This window comes from Rattus norvegicus, chromosome 13, assembly GCF_036323735.1.
Source record: "Rattus norvegicus strain BN/NHsdMcwi chromosome 13, GRCr8, whole genome shotgun sequence".
NCBI lineage: Eukaryota > Metazoa > Chordata > Mammalia > Rodentia > Muridae > Rattus > Rattus norvegicus.
Genome location: NC_086031.1, coordinates 13,682,694 through 13,698,398, shown reverse-complemented (window position 1 = coordinate 13,698,398; position 15,705 = coordinate 13,682,694). Strand labels below are relative to the sequence as shown.

The following is a 15,705-nucleotide window of genomic DNA, read 5'->3' as shown; positions in this document are numbered from 1 at the left end:
TTTCCCAGGCGTGTCCGCCTGTCTGAAGGTTCAGCTCTCCCTCCCACGGAATTTGGTTGCAGAGAACTGTTTATCCGGTCTGTTTCCTTCAGGTTCCTGCAGTGTCTCAGGCGCAGGGGTCCTGCCGCTCCCGGGCCCTCCCCTATGGGAACCCAGAGGCCTTATACAGTTGCCTCTTGGGCCAGGGATGTGGGCAGGGGTGGGCAGTGTTGGTGGTCTCCTCCGCTCTGCAGCCTCAGGAGTGCCCACCTGATCAGGCGGTGAGGTCTCTCTCCCACGGGGTTTGGGAGCAGAGAGCTGCTGCGGTCCGGGATCCGCCGGTGTGGGACTTCCGCTAAACACAGCAAGTGCCCGGCCTTAGAGGAATTTTGCCTCTGTGTGTCCTGAGTTCACCAGGCAGGTTTCTTGCAGGGGAAAAGTTGGTCCTACCTGCAGTTCCAAGGCTCAAGTTTGCTCGTGGGGTACTGCCTAAGTCCTCTCCGCTGTGGCAGCAACCGGGAAGATCTGCGCCGCTCTTTCCGGGAGCCTCCGTGCACCAGGGTTCCAGATGGCGTTTGGTGTTTTCCTCTGGCGCCTGGATGTGCACAGAGTGCAGTCTCTTCTGGTTTCCCAGGCGTGTCAGCCTCTCTGAAGGTTCAGCTCTCCCTCCCACGGGATTTGGGTGCAGAGAACTGTTTATCCGGTCTGTTTCCTTCAGGTTCCGGCAGTGTCTCAGGCGCAGGGGTCCTGCCGCTCCCGGGCCCTCCCCTACAGGAACCCAGAGGCCTTATACAGTTGCCTCTTGGGCCAGGGATGTGGGCAGGGGTGGGCAGTGTTGGTGGTCTCCTCCGCTCTGCAGCCTCAGGAGTGCCCACCTGATCAGGCGGTGAGGTCTCTCTCCCACGGGGTTTGGGAGCAGAGAGCTGCTGCGGTCCGGGATCCGCCGGTGTCGTCTTTCAACTTTTTTAATGCCCTCCATGTGGAATAAAAATATCTTTAGCTAATGCCTCTAATAACATAGAAAGACATCGGACTAGCTCTCCAAATTACATTGCATAAAGTATAATTGGATCTGGAACATTTGCTGGTCATTTAAGAGGAAAAGGCTCATGAAACTTAAAATATATAAAAATGGACACTTGTTTAGGACAGGGAAGAGTTTTAACATGCTCTGATACTCTTTACCAGCTTTATATAAGAAGCAAATGACTGCAGATCTATGGTAACTACCCCTACTGCATGGCAAATGTTTCTCAGACTGCCTACAATATGTAGAGACTTCCAGGGTAATACCTTTAATGGGTTCTCATCCATCATGGAGTTATCTTTTTATTAAAGTTGATAATAATTTTAGCTACCCCTTCTCCTGTTAAGTAACCTCTCACCCATAAATCTGTTAGCAACCCTGATATAAAATCATTTGGTCACCAAGTTGGGCCTTGGTGCAGTCACTGCTTTGGTCTATCATGGAACCCTTTCTGTGGTGAGGAAACATGTGGATTGTGTCATCCTCAGAAAAGGTTCTCAAACAGCATGCTGCTTTTGTCTCTCTTTAAACTACTAATTTTGCTATTTAATTTTTTTCCAAACAAATAGACATGGAATATTATTAAATCAGAGTATTGAATGAACATTGTAATTAGCAAGTGACAGGGGTAGCATTATAACACTGAGTGCTTTCTTAATTGTTTTGTTATTCTAAAAGATATCAGATTTGAGGAGAATAAGCAGACAAATTAGGAAATACAATATTGCATATTTTCATCCCATTATATTTGTAATACTTTTATTTTTCCTACTACTACTACTACTACTACTACTACTACTACTACTATTACTATTACTATTACTACAACTACTATTACTATCATTTTCCTGTTAGAGAGAACACTACTTATCACTTACTGAGATTGTCTCTCAAAAGCACATATTTGAACACTTGGTCTCTGACTAGTGATGCATTTTAGGAAAGTTGTAGAACTTTTAAAGTTTGGACTCTCACTATAAGAAGTAGGTCCCAGATGGCTAAGATTTGAGGTTTTTATATACAAGCCTATTCCTATTGACTTTTATTTATTGAGGTCGTTGTCATGCCTTACTGCCTGATATAATGTCTTCACTGTGATAATTTGGTGTACTATGGAACTGTGAGCTAAACATAAACATTTTCTCTCTCGTTACTGTCATCAGGATATTGTTTCACAATAGAAATAGGAACAAGACAGAATGTCGCCACACACACACACACACACACACACACACACACACACACACACACACACACTGTCTTTTCATGGAAATTCAAGATACAATGGAGTATTTGGTTATCCAAAGACCATTCTATGTATATTTTAAGCAAAACAATAATCCAATAACACTAAAAATATCCACATTTTAATACCTAGAAATAGGAGTAAATGAAGCTCCAAGACACATGGAATTCACTATGTGATTTAAAATATAAACTCTAAGATACAGAATTGTGAGCATTCCTAATAAATTTCTATCAATGTTACCCAGTGTGATGGTTAGTGTTAAGTATAAACTTAAGAAAATCATCTAATAGATAAGACTCCAGGAACATGGGAAATGGATTTATTTTCTACACTTTGCCTTAGATATGACTGAATTAATATCCATGATTGAATATCCACAGATGAATATCTCCACTGAGCTAATTGATAAAACAAGATTTATCTTATCTCTTTACCATTTCTCAACAGGTATCAGTGATTGTATAGAGGGGAGAAAGGAAGCTGAGCAACAATTCATTGCTCTCTGATTCCTTCCTGACTGTGGCTGATGTAAACAGCTACTTTTAGGTCCTGCTGCCTTAATCTCTTTGTGTTGTTGACCTCTACCCTTAAATTTGAGCTAAAATAAAACTTTTCTTTCCAGAAGTGTTTTCCATCCATCACCCAAGATAAATTTAGCTCAGAAACGAACAAAGAAAAAACAAAAAACAAAAACAAAAATAAAACCACTATGGTGCCTACTTTAAGGGATTAGCAAATTTCACTCATAGCACTTCTTTTCGAACTAGAAAAGTACTTAGTTGGTGTTTCCTTGGCCAAAACTATTTGTCCACTTTTGGATATTTTTTATTTGCAAATTCAATTGAAATACTTATCTTCCTTAATTCTAAAAGTAAAGCATGCTTCTCTATTCTATCTCTCTGTCATGCTATATTATTACATAACAAAAGTCCAAATTCATGTTAATTTCAAAAGAAAAGATCTCTCTCTCTCTCTCTCTCTCTCTCTCTCTCCCCTTTCTCTCCCCCCCACACACATGTACACACACACACATTCATGCACACATAGGTGCACACATTCAGAAACATATAGTGGCACAGAGCCTCACATACAGAGAGAATGGAAGGGCATGAGCATTTTTTTTTTTCAGTTCAATTTTCTCTCTCTGATAAAGCCACCCATGTGGCAGAAAAGACAGAGTCATAGAAAAATAAAAACATTCAAGTTTAGCAAATAAAAAAAATAATGACAGCTGAAACCTACAATCAAGCGTAATATATGTTTTGTTGATATTGAAGTTTTATTGATAAATGTGAAACGAAGTTCATATACTTGAGCATTTTTGTCTATAGTTGGTATCTTTGTTTGGAAAAAATGTAGAAATCTTAAGAACTGTACTTCTACTGAAGGAAAAATGTCACTGGTGCCAGGCTTTGTATCTCTCTCTCAATTTTTCATTTGCTAATCTTGACCATTTTTATTTTCCTATGTCTCTGTCTTTTGTGGTTTCTATCTATTTGTTATTTGTAATTTGTTCTTTTAACTTGGCTTACAACATGCAACAGTTGAAATTAAAATTATGGCTATTTTAGATCATCCCTGAAATGACATAGAGCATGAAGAACTGTATAGAAGGCACACATATAAGCAAATAATCCTCCCTATGATATGCAGATGCAGCAGAAGGCAGGCCACTATGTAATGAAACTCAAAGGCTTTCACTGTCCTCTTGTCCAACTCCACTGAGCCTGGCTGTCTCCAGCACTGTTCTGACTCCCTCATTGGCAAATGCCTTTGTCATTTAATACACTCTTTGTTCTTTCATTATTACCTACATATGTCTATTAACACCATTTCCCAGAAACTCTAGTAAGTGCTAGACTATGATATACACTAATCCTGATGACTTTGTCCAATCCTCTTTAGCTCCACAAACCCCAGTTCTATACACTTCCTGTCAATCCTCATAATTAAGATATAATAAATGAAACATGAGGATCCTCTCAGTATCTATGCCTACAATAAATTTTAGCAGATTTACATCTTTCACTACTGTCTGTTGATTTTACAAAGTTATCAAGCTAGTTGGTTCAGAAAGGAGATGAGGCAGTTAATGAGCAAAAAAATTGTCCATTATACGGTAAAATCGCCATTCAAGATGTTATAACAATTATTTTATAATGAATTATATATTTAGATGCCAATTTGGAGTAGAAGTGTCCAGAGACTGCAAGATTTTACTCATAAGTTAAGATTCTGTAATACCATCATGATTTACAATTAACTATGGAGAGCCAGTAGTCTTACATAAACATTACTTTTTTTGTTTTACTATCAGCATTTTTTGGTAACACGTGTCTTGGGAAACCAGCATTTTATAACCATGCTGGTTTCCTACATTTGGCTCCTTATTTTTTATATTATTTTACGGTATATGTATAGATGTTTTTATTTCATGTATGTATGAATACTTCCTGCATGCTTGTTACCTGTGGAGGTCAAAAGTGATTGTTGGATGCCTAGGAACTGAAGTTACAGATTGTTACGTGGGTACTGGAAACCCAGTCCATATCTCCTCGAATACAACCAGTAGTTTTAACCACTGAGCAATTTTTCCAGACCCTAAGCTTATTTAACAAAACACATTTTAAACATTGGTTGCAAATTAAAGGATTTCCATGACATTTTTATATACCTTAGCTTTGCTTAATCTTTACATCAATGCCTGTCCCTTCTCCATCAAAATTTAAACTGTTTTCTCTTTTTTATAAAACTAGGCTCAAACACACAGGAATTCCATTGAAGGGCTTTCTCACATGCAAGTCCATATTTCTTTTTCTGTTGAAGTTTAATAATATATCCTGGTAAGAATGTCAAAGCAAGACATTGATGTAGGCAGGGCAACAGACATTTCAGTCTACTGTCTTACAGACCATATTAAGCCCGTGGAGATTAAACACAAGATACAGTAAAATGTCTGAAGTCTCCCACCTTGGCCTTGCTATATCTATCTTTTTATGAAAAAGTCCTGGAAAATACTTACCTATAGATCAAGGGAGTTCAGCAAGTGTATCTGTGGTCATCACTAGTTAAACTCAGGCAGATAATCGGTTTACTCAACTCCAATGCTTTCAGGGCTTTAAATTCTACTACCAACACTGAGATATTATAATATAATGTGCATATCTATATAAAAAGTACCATATGACATGTGAAGCTGCTTGAGGCAAAGACAAGTCTAACAGTGGCTATTGTAGTTTGAAAATGAAGTACCTCCCATAGCACTTGAAAACCTGGTCCCATCTGGTACCAGTGGAACACATAGGATATATAGATTTACTGGAGGCAGTAAGCAATGAGAAGGCTGGATTAGGTTATATTTTGGTCTTATTTCCTGTTCACTTTCTGCTTTCTGACTGAGGATGTACTGAGATCAGCTCTATTTCTTCTCCTGCTATTATGGCTTTCCTCTATAACTGCAAACATATTCTTCCTGATATTGCTTTAGATCCCACTAGAAAGACAAGGAAATCTGCCTCCATGACATGAATATGAAGCTAGGAGTCTAATGCAGGTGGGTATGGGTGCAACTTCAGCTTTATGCCATGCACAAAAATCAGCATATTCTTGGAGTCAATTTTCACAGCCAATATCTATGTACCTGTAAATTAAGAGTGAATAATAAAATAGATATCAAATGAGTTGTAGGTCATATGCATATGCAAAATACTGAATATTTTCTATCTGTGCTCATTAATAATGTCCCATTTTGAAGGAAGATAAATTTATTTAGATAGATGGAACCTCGATTGAACATATACCTTCACTTGGTAGTCTGGAAAAGAGTCTGTGACACAATTTTTGATTAATAATTATGTGTCCAGGCCCATCTCATTGCAAGTGGTGCCCACCATGAGATGGTGGTCCTAGGTGCTTTATGACAGCAGAGTGAGAAACTAATAAGGAGCAAACTAGAGAGCAGTGTTCCTCCATGGTCCTGATGAAGTTCCTGTCTTTCTTGATTCCAAGCACTGACTTCTTTCCATGGTAGACTAAGATATAGAACTAAGTTGAAAGAAACTTTTTATTTACACCTTTCTTTTCATAATGGTGGTTTACTATACATATAGGAACCTAAAGAAAGCCATCTTCTCACAAATATGCTTTCCATGTTGGGACAAAATGAAATAAAATGAAATAAATAGTGCAGAAAAATGATTGCTTAAGGACACATCATACAACAGCAGTCAAGATAAGTGTATAAAGCTGGTGCTGGCCTATATGTCTTAAATATATATAGTGAGACACTTCTAAAGCAAGAGTCAAAAGACCTAGAGGCAGGCAGATTCTTGGAGCTGGTTACTCAGGCTGTAAATCCTAGCCATCTGGTTTCTTGCTTATCAGTGAATCCTTATTAAAAAAAAACAATGGTAGATGGCTCCTCAGCAATGTCATCCAGTGTTGACTTCTATCCTCTATACATTAGTAAAGTCAGGTCTTTCCGAACACACACACACACACACACACACACACACACACATACACAAACACACACACACACACACGCATGTTTTATACAAATTTTCTCTGAGATTACAACCTTCCATTTTGGCAACAATATTCTTTAATATACCTCAAAAGTACACTCCCCAATTTGTTTGACTGCCAGCAGGCTAAGTGGTCCATATTATCAGATTCGGTGAGGTATCACATACGCTGGAGTGGACCTTGGTAATACAGCTATCTTTGAGTCATTTCTTCTCCTTGAAGTAAATTCTCACATGTATTCCTGTAAATAATCCTAATAAAAATTGTTGGTTCACCAAGTGGGTCTTTCACATTATCTGTACTTTATTTAGTCTGCCATGGGCTTCCTTTCTGGCATTTGTAGATATGTGTATTATATTTCCCCTGCGATGTATCACAACAACACACAAAATAAAACTTAGACTTCAAGGAAGAGAATATGTTTTGCATAAACATCTGAGGGTGGAGTGTTGGGGGCTTTTCTGCTATTTTATCACTTGCTATTTTATTACATGGCAATAAAAACATGTAATATCTCATTCTTTCCCTATAATTAAATATTTTCCTTGGGTTTTTAAAAGTACAATAATGGTATGACTAATTATGAAAAACGTAAATATGAAGGAATTTGTAAATTAGGAGATTATATTAAAATTTCATAAACAAAAACAGAATTGTTTATACATTCATGTGAGTACAAATAGTAGAAAATTGAAGTATTTAGACCTAAGTATCCATCATTTGAACACATTACTCAGGGTTTCTCTTGCTAGGAATATATGTGTATGACCAAATTGCCTTCAGAGTACATGGCTTGCAGTGTATAATCTGAGAGTCTAGTCTTCATGTTTCTTAGAACACACTGGAAGCAAAGGCCTAATTTCCCTATTTGGTTTGATGTTAAAGCATTGTTAGCTACGTAGGGTAAGAGAAATGCTAGCTTGTTATTTTATCTGATGCTCAATATTATTTTATTTTCCCTCATATATAGAGATCCTTTTGCTTCTATTCAACCTGAAACTTTATGTTAGATCATTAGTGCTTCAATTTTAAAGTGTGTCTGTTTTTCATTATCCCATTTAGGAGTTTCTATGTAGAATATCTCATAGCATATTTACAGTGAATCTTATCTGCTGCTTTTTCTCCATAGAGCATCAATGGTTGGAATATAACTTAGTGTGTAGAATTACTTGTTGTTTAAGCTTGAGGACATAAGTTCAGATCCTTTTAATCATGTAAAAATACAAGCCACTGATCTAGTCCCAACATCTTAGGTTACAACACACACAGGCAAATGTACCATTCCAAAAGAGTGTCTATACCACAGAAACATAAAACATTAACACCACACAGAGTAGATACTTTAAATAGAAACTATGGGGAAGTAGAGAAATGGTTAGCAGTTAAAAGTACTTGTGCTTTCAAAATATGTTTCTGTGTCCAGCACATAAGTCAAAGAACACAGAACTGTAATTCCAACTTTAGGGAATCTTGTGATCTCTTCTGGCTTGCACATGCATTGACACAAACTTGTATCCATTCATATACTTAGACTACAATAAAAAGTGTTCATTTTGTCATAAAAGTGTTCATAACCAGATGCCTTTGCCCTTCATATCCATACAAAACGATACTCTATTGTGTTCATGGGAAATAATATAATAGGTAAAGATGGAGACATAAAACATAGGTTGAGTGATGAACAATGTAATTTTTAGCAATCCCATTTCTGTCTCCTCCTGTTAAGACTTTAGTTAGGGAGAAGTTGATAAGAATTTTGACTTGGTTTAAACTTAGCATAGCAAGAGCAAAAAGGCAAATCTTGTATAAGAATACAAATAAACACAAAGATTCTCCCTCCTACCTGGGTGCTCTCCATGGGTGTTCTGCAGAAAAGTTCTGAAATAAATGTTGACAAATGACATTTCAGTTATCTATATTTTTCACTATGTTATTCTTCTATTGGGAAGGTGCATCTTACTTATTTGGTAGCTTTAGAAATCTCTTATTTCATTTTAATAAGGGACTTGAAACAAAAATTACATTTTGAATAAAATTACCAAAGTGAAAGCAATTATATCTTAGGATTTAGCTCAGTGGTAGAGCGCTTACCGAGGAAGCGCAAGGCCCTGGGTTCGGTCCCCAGCTCCGAAAAAAAGAACCAAAAAAAAAATTATATCTTATTTACTACTTCACATACATTAAATGATGAGGCATCCAAAATTATTCTATGCACAATTATTCTATGATAATCTCAGCTCATGAAAAGATATTAAAGAAAATTGGTTTTACTAATGACTTAAAACACTAGTATGTTTCTTCATGAGTGGTGTGTGTGTGTGTGTGTGTGTGTGTGTGTGTGCGTGTTATATATAAAGTTGAAGTTGTCCTTGCTTTTGTGTAAGCACAAGCTTGTAGGCCAGAGATCAATGTTAATTGTCATGCTCTGTCTCTCCAACTTTTTGGAAATGAAGTATCTCATAGAAGCTGGAATTTGACATTTGAACTATAATTCTTGCATAGAGTCGCTTGGTTCTTATAGAAGCTGAACACAGAATGCAGGTGTTGCAAGACTCCCTTCTCATAGTCCCAATTTAGTAACTCCTCATAGACTCTTTGACATCTGCTTGAATGACTGAGAGGTCAAACTTACTGCTTCTTGGGACTGGCTTCCATCTTAAAAGAAAAAAGAAAAGAAAAACAAAACAAAGCAAAACAAACAAACAAATGAAAAAAAAAACAAAAACAAAAAAATAGCCTCAGAACTTGACCTATATCTGAACACAAGCTGCACCTCACAGTTTTTTCTGGATCCATACAAGAGTTACTCCCTAGCTAATCCCTAGAAACAATTAACCAGAGATTAGTCTGATTGATTCAGATGTACTTTCAGATCATTTGTGATTGTGCAGTTTTGCTTCAGAGCACCCACCAGGTGGCTAACAATTGTCATTCAATTAGATGCTTGTCAGGATAGACATCCCCTCACTTGCTCTCATTTCTTTTAAAAACCTTGTCCTGATGAGAGTTCAGGGGTGCTTCAACAAACCATCCTGTGAATAAGCTCAAACTTGAGTTTGTAATAAAAAGACTTTAATGCGATTGCATCAGAGTCAGCTTCTGGTTGATCTTTTGGGTTTGCTAACAAGACAAAACAGTTCATATTAAACAAGAGAAGAGAAATGATATCGGTGAAAATGACAGAAAGTCCTAAGTCTTTTCAAGATTGTCAAAAGACTCTGAATGAGAAATAAACTGGAGAGGAAATGAGCTAAGACTAAGCCTTATATCTGTGAGAGATTCTGTCTCAATCATATGGGCAATAAAGAATAATTGACATACGGCTCTAGCACCTGCATATGTACACACTTCTTTATTTGCTACAACTTTGCATGCATATATCGTTCATATATATCACAATACATCATAAAAGTAATTAAATGTTTTTGAAGATTCCATAAAGTAATCTTTATTCAATGTGCAAACTAAATATATCCTATCAACAATACTAGTAACACTTTTGGCCAATGATGTGTACTAAGTCAGATAAGCCCTTTAAAAACTAAGACCTCAAAATAGTATGGTTAAAATACAAGACGGTTTCTCTGCATGGAAAAGTAGCTTATCTGTGATAGACAATGAACTTGAGTTCATGAACATTTCAGGGCATGAGGTACTTTTAACTGCAGTGATTTCTATATGATTTAAGTATGTGTTGGTAGAAAGGTAAAGAAATAACTCTCTGTTTAAGAATATCATGAGAAAGATCAAGTGTCAAGAGTCTAAGAAGAGAGGCCTTTCTGTTGGAAGCTGAGTAGCATGAAGTGGGCTGAGTCAGGATTCAGTGTTGGGCATAGGATAGAGCAGTAGAATATTAATCTCTGACTTTTAAATTCTATAACTTTGCTAAATGCTGAAACTGCAGATTTCTAAAAGACACATAAAATCTTTCTTATTCTGAGGTCAAAAACAAGTGGTTTTGGTAGTAAATGTCTATAGCTTAACAGCTGAGAATTAAATAAAGAGGTGGTTTATATCTTTTCTCAACAGTAATTCCAAAGCACAGATTCTAAGACTGGGAGGTTATTTAGCTCTTTGTTAGCTAGAGAAAGTTTTTTGCAGGAAGAAAAAAGACACTTTGAGCAGGAATTCTAATATTACCAAGAGAAAAGAAAAAAAGGGAAATCCTATTTATCTAAATTACTCTGCTCGTAGTTCTCTAAGTTTTTAGTTGTTCCTAATTGTTACTAGTTGTTCTTAATTCTTAGATTTTACAGATTTTCCTCAGAATACATGGTCACATGGAATCTATTTCAAAAGTTTCTCATGAGGTTAAACATAAATTAGCATAAATTGAATAAGAAGTTTGAAATAGAGATGTTTACATGTGTTTCTATTAAGAGTAGTTATCTTTTTGGGGTTGGGGATTTTAGCTCAGTGGTAGAGCGCTTGCCTGGGAAGCACAAGGCCCTGGGTTCGGTCCCCAGCTCCGAAAAAAAAAAAAAAAAAAAAAAAAAAGAACCAAAAAAAAAAAAAGAGTAGTTATCTTTTTTAAATTCACTATTAATTTTAATCTGATATAAAATGTTAAACATACTAAGAAATAAAATGTGGTGACTCAATTCAACTTTTGTAATACATTTCCACCAGCCTGAGCTACCCTGAGTTCTGAGGGAACTGAGGAAATACAGGCAGCGGAAGATGAACTACACTGATGTACAGTCTACATCAATACCACCACAAGGCCATGGAGCCTTGTACTCATTAGCCAGTCCCCAGAATTAACACAAACTCTTGACATTCTGCTCTAAAGAGGTTTCTTCTAGAATGGCTAGAGGCAATCTGCATGGCAGTTGTGTCCATTTAACTAACTCTCAGCATACCTATCTATGCCTCAGGCTCTACATTCCAGCATTCTAAATCAAAATCAAAACAACAACAACAAAAACCTGGATAGATTCATTGGACATAGTTGCCAAAGAAGCTGTGACACTCTAGGTGACAAACCACAAACACAGTAGCAAGGGCACTTTTAGAAGACAGCTCCTAGTTAAGGTTTCATGAACTCTGTGAAGTAGGGCTTCCAAACTCTTCAGATGTCTCTTTGAAACAGTCGCACCAGGTGGCTGTTTTCACACACCCTATGTCACAGGGCTTGGCTTCCCAATTGCTGGGGGGTGTGAGCCACTATATTCCTTTTCCTTTCTTTCTTTCTTTCTTTCTTTCTTTCTTTCTTTCTTTCTTTCTTTCTTTCTTTCTTTCTTTCTTTTTTCTTTTTTCTTTTTTCTTTTTTCTTTTTTCTTTTTTGGAAACTAGAATACTTATTTCATGATTGCTGAAATCTTCAACATGAACTGGATGTTACAACAATTTCATTCTTGAGTTTAAGTTGTTCCTTCACAGGATCCGTTTCTAAACCTACTATAGACAATTCAGGAGGCTCATTTCCCCAGACTCAGCACTGTTTCACCTCCTGACTTTGGTACTCAGTTAAAGACTTTTCTTGTGCTTGACAGGCCAGTCACACTAGCTGCCCAAGATCCACATCTGACAGTGGTAGGACTTAGAGTAACAGAGACAGGATAACATGTGGCTTAGTTCTCATGCTTTCCAAAGGATGCTGTTTGTTTTGTAGCCTTACTTCTGCAAGAGCCACCATACTCAAGCCTGATAATTATATTATTCAGATTTAGTCTCATTTATAAAAACTTAAAATATGAAACTATAATATATCTGCAAGTTACATATTTAAAATGAGTATTTTTTTCAAAATACAGTCTTCAACAAATATGAAATGGATTATTCACCTCTGTTGATGATACCTGGTCATTTGTACCTTGCTTCTCAAAGAGTAGTTATCTAATTAAACATTAATTTTCTGTCACTAGCTGAGTTCAGTCCCCAGCTCCGCAAAAAAAAAAAAAAAAAAAAAAGAAAGTAAGGGAAACTGGGAAAGGGGATACCATTTGAAATGTAAATAAAAAAATACCCAATAATAGAAGAGAGTAAAATAATATATAATTTCTCAATTATGCAAAATATGTATTATAGGATTTATACATATGAATTATTTGAGGGGGTTCATGGACTTGAGGAAAATAGAGGCAACTTCACTATGAGCCACCTTGCCAGAAAGATACTAAAGAAGGGTATAGGGAGTGGTGATCACAGGGCAAGTTTTCACCCAGATAAATCTTATGTTTGTGCTTATAAAGCCAGTTGGATTTCTAAGTTCAAGGTTGGTCTGTGCCAGAGGTTGTTAAGGCGGGAAAAACATGTGGTAGGAATGGTAAATTGAGGGCAGAGTCCCACCTAACTAGCTTATTGTCTGTACTTAGCAAAGGCAAGCAGATCTTTGAAGGTTTTTGCATATATATATATATATATTTATATATATATATATATATATATATATATATATATGCTTGCTGTTTCTTTTTACGAATCAAGGGTCTAGGATCATGGAATGCTAATTCATTGGAAAATTAAAAGGTAACTTGGTGTTAATGGATGAATTGATATGTCAATAAAAGTTGTGGGCTTTTGATCTGCAAATGATGAGATATCCAGAGAGGTTTTGTTTGTTTGTTTTTATATCCAGAGAGAGTTGTCTGAAGAAGGACAGAGTGAGAGCTACCTGTAAAGCTGTATCAAGCAAAAAATAGGCTGTCAGCTTGGATCTATGGTTTGACCTCAAGTTTTTTGTTCGCTTGTTTGTTTTGTTTCATTTCGTTTTATTTTTCTCCTCCCAGACACTTGTTGCTGAGCTTGGTTCTTGGTTGAGAGACCAGATCTTTTGGTTTCAGACTCCATCTTAGAGAACCTGACCTAAAGTTGAAGTCAAGTTAATACGCTGTTACCCAGCACCAGTTTCCAGGTTATTCCCAAACAAATCTTTACCTCCATACTACAATTCTGTCCCCTGACATTTCATTTCTTATCAACCAACAATGAGGATGAAAGAAGATGTTAGGTTATGGTTTGGCTCTTAACACCAGCCAATTATCTTAAAGGTCATAATGCCTCCACAACCAAATGAGGGCCAGGCTAGGTATCCACCTGTTGCCTCTAAAATGCTTGCATGAATCTGGGCTCACAGCTATATCCTCTAACTCTATTGTATTAGAGTCAGTGGTGTGGCACAAGCCTGAACGTGAATAAGGAGAACTTAGTGTGATTACATTGGAATGGGCTCCCGGCACAACATGGTTAAACTACCTTATTTGTATATGGGAAAAAATGGAGAATATGTAACCACGTTGTCTATAAAGAAGGGGAGGCAGCATTTGAGAGTGATAACTATCCTGAAACAAGAATGCTATATCTGTATATTGCTACCTTATCCCTTTCCTCTTATATTCTAAGTGAATATCATAAATAAAACACACATTGAATGATTATTAATGCCTTATATAAAAATAATAACTTACAGTATTTTGTTGGGTCAAAGACATCTTACTGATCTTTCTGTGTTTCAGTATTTAGTATCAGGACTCACTTAAAACTCTGGTTTTTCCTTGATTATTAAAATCAAAATATTCAGCCTAGGATAAGAGTACTTGTTGAACAAACATGATAATTTGAATTAAAGTCAGCAATGTGGAAGGAGTAAAAAGAACAATCACTACTCAATTCAGTGAGAAAGCCTGTCTGAATGGAATAAGGAATAAAGTGAAAGATGTGGACACTGACTTCACTCTACACTGGTCTCCACAGGCGCATGCATGGGTATATATGCACCATACACATTAATAAATATGTACACAACCAGTAGATCTACACAATAGCCGCACAATCAGCGTACTAAATGGCTACACTGTTACAAATATGAGTGTGCCTAGCTTTGAAAATATGCTCAGCACCTAAAAGCTCTAGAACAAAAAGAAGCAAATACACCCAGGAGGAGTAGAAGGCAGGAAATAATCAAACTCAGAACGGAAATCAATCACGTAGAAACAAAAAGGACCATAGAAAGAATCAACAGAACCAAAAGTTGGTTCTTTGAGAAAATCAACAAGATAGATAAACCCTTAGCCAGACTAACGAGAGGACACAGAGAGTGCGTCCAAATTAACAAAATCAGAAATGAAAAGGGAGACATAACAACAGATCCAGAGGAAATTAAAAAAATCATCAGATCTTACTATAAAAACCTATATTCAACAAAACTTGAAAATCTTCAGGAAATGGACAATTTCCTAGACAGATACCAGGTATCGAAGTTAAATCAGGAACAGATAAACCAGTTAAACAACCCCATAACTCCTAAGGAAATAGAAGCAGTCATTAAAGGTCTCCCAACCAAAAAGAGCCCAGGTCCAGACGGGTTTAGTGCAGAATTCTATCAAACCTTCATAGAAGACCTCATACCAATATTATCCAAACTATTCCACAAAATTGAAACAGATGGATCACTACCGAATACCTTCTACGAAGCCACAATTACTCTTATACCTAAACCACACAAAGACACAACAAAGAAAGAGAACTTCAGACCAATTTCCCTTATGAATATCGACGCAAAAATACTCAACAAAATTCTGGCATACCGAATTCAAGAGCACATCAAAACAATCATCCACGATGACCAAGTAGCCTTCATCCCAGGCATGCAGGGATGGTTTAATATACGGAAAACCATCAACGTGATCCATTATATAAACAAACTGAAAGAACAAAACCACATGATCATTTCATTAGACGCTGAGAAAGCATTTGACAAAATTCAACACCCCTTCATGATAAAAGTCCTGGAAAGAATAGGAATTCAAGGCCCATACCTGAACATAGTAAAAGCCATATACAGCAAACCAGTTGCTAACATTAAACTAAATGGAGAGAAACTTGAAGCAATCCCACTAAAATCAGGGACTAGACAAGGCTGCCCACTCTCTCCCTACTTATTCAATATAGTTCTTGAAGTTCTAGCCAGAGCAATCAGACA

General features: G+C 36.8%; 1 non-coding gene across 1 annotated transcript; it reads left to right on the top strand.

Moving 5' to 3' along the window:
- The first annotated feature begins 11,174 nt into the window (after positions 1-11,174).
- Positions 11,175-11,256, top strand: Trnap-ggg8 (transfer RNA proline (anticodon GGG) 8). Its single transcript has one exon. It is a non-coding gene; the product is annotated as a tRNA-Pro (tRNA).
- The last annotated feature ends 4,449 nt before the right edge of the window (positions 11,257-15,705 follow it).